We start from the raw sequence: 2,500 nt of genomic DNA, 5'->3' as shown, positions 1-2,500 counted from the left end.
TTGTTATTATTATTGTTGTTATTATTATCATTATAATAATTATTATTATTGTTATTATTATCATTATTATCATTATCATTATTTATTATTATTATTATTATTATTATCCTCATTATTAATACTATTACCATTACTATTATTTTTATTATTATTATTATTACTATTATTATTACTAATATTATTATTGTTACTATTATTATTACTATTACTATTATTATTATAATATTATTATCATTATTTTCATAATTATCCTTATTATTGTTATTATTATTATTATTATCATTATTATTACTATTACTATTATCATTATTATTAACATTATTATTATTATCATTATTATCATTATCATTATTATTATCATTATAATTATTATTAGTAGTAGTAGTAGTAGTAGTATTACCATAAGAGTTATTTTGTGTTCATTATCATTAGTATTATTATCATTACATTATGATCCTTAGTATCATCATCGTTATCATTATTAATATCAATGTCATCATTGCAATCATTATCATCATTGTCATCATTATTTTTATCATTATTAATACCGATAGCAGATGTAGTAGAAGTAGTAGTAATGGTAGAATTGTTCGTTTTCTTACAATATCTTTCAGATTTCCTGCAGATATGCTATTATATATTATATTCATCAGTTCAGAATTAGTCTCCCAGGCCTTGATTTTTCTATTTCAATTCAACTGTGGATTTTAATGGTAAACTATAGACGCATATACATAAAGGAACTGCGTTTATTTATATATATTTTTTTCTCTCTCTCTCACTCCCTCTCTCTTTTTGTAAGTGAATCGTCATTACGTCAATTAGCGCTCACAGGTAAGCCGTCCTGCGCCTAAATATTACCCCGGGATGAAGATGGAATTAACCAAGGTTTCGTGGGTCAAGTAAGAGCACTATGAACACGCAGAAGAAGCAGTTGACCTTTCGGGCTGCGGACACGCGAGAGTGCTTTGATCTGGTGATTTCCTAAGGGTGAGGTTGCTGGGGGGTCAGAGGTCACGCTCTTGACAGTGCTGAGTTGATTGAAAAGGTTTTAAATCTATTGTTATGTAAGTCATATTGCTGAATTATTATACATCTTTTAAGTCAATGTCCAGGCCAGACAAAGCGCGCCCTGACGGCCCCCCTCGTCCTGAACGGACCAGTGCTTCTAAACATATATTTTTACGACACCTGTGAGGATCCCGGTCTTTCGGTGCTGGAGATCCAACTTCCAAAAATCTATTTTCTTACATTGCCAATCTTAAATACATAATTATAGCCAAGCTGACAAACACCGACAGAAATAGCACGAAAATAACAAGCATCTTGGATAATCGAAATTACCCATTTTACGAAAAGACGAGCCAACAATGCACGTTAGAGTAAGGTTCCCACGTCCTGCCCTCTGTTCAATGGCTCCCAACTACACGTTTTTTATACACGTCGTAAATATCTGTGGTGGGTCTCTCTACATGCCAGACTGGTTGGGCCGGCGGGGAGAAAATTGGTAGAGAGATGGAAAGCAGAATAGGAGAGGAGAATGGGAGACGTGCGAGAGAGATTGGAATGAGAGAAATAGAAGTTGTTTTAAAGATGGAAAGCAGAAGAAGATAAAAGAATGGAAGATGTGGGAGAAACATGGGAATGAGAGAAATGGAAATTGGTATAGAGGTGGAAAGCAGAATAGGAGAGGAGAATGGGAGACATGGGAGAACGATTGGAATGAGAGAAATAGAAGTTGTTATAAAGATGAAAGGCAGAAGAAGATAAAACAATTAGAGATGTGGGAGATGGTTGGTGTATGAGAAACATGGAAATGAGAGGAAAGAAAATTGGTGTAAAGATGGAAAGCAGAAAAGGAGCGATAAATGGGAGACGTACGAAGAAAAACATCAGAATGAAATACACGAGAAGAACTAAATCGAAGAAAATGGTAAAAAAGTAAAAGGAAAATCGTAGGGGAGAATAGAAGACGGAGAAAAAAATAGGAACTAAAAAAACGAGAAAACCAAAAAGGAGGAAAATTGCTATAAATATGGTAATCAGAGAGGGAGAGGAGAAGATAGTGGGAATAAAATAAAAGATGAGAAGACCCTATTGGGAGGAAGCCGAAAATAAATAGATAAACAATTGAATGAATACAGTAAATAAACTAAATCAAAGAAGGTAGACGAGAATTGGAGACAGAGGACAAAAGGAAGGAATACAAAACACATGAAGACTCGAAGTAAATCAGTATATAGATGGAATTCAGAAGAGGAAAAGGGGGTAGAAGATAAAGAAAATGAATGACGAATAAAAAAAATAGAAGAAATGAATATAAGTATGAAAATCTGAGAACAGAATAGACGGAGAAGAAAAGAATAAAGAAAATAATGAAAGAGGAGAAGGAGAGAAAGAAAATATAGTGAAAAATACAAAAGAACACGACTGGAAGGAAAGCAAAGTAAGAATGAACATTAGAAACGAGTTTCAGAATGGTAGACAAACACGAAAAAAA

Source organism: Penaeus chinensis, chromosome 13, assembly GCF_019202785.1.
Source record: "Penaeus chinensis breed Huanghai No. 1 chromosome 13, ASM1920278v2, whole genome shotgun sequence".
Classification (NCBI taxonomy): Eukaryota; Metazoa; Arthropoda; class Malacostraca; order Decapoda; family Penaeidae; genus Penaeus; species Penaeus chinensis.
Note: the sequence above shows the minus strand (reverse complement) of the source record.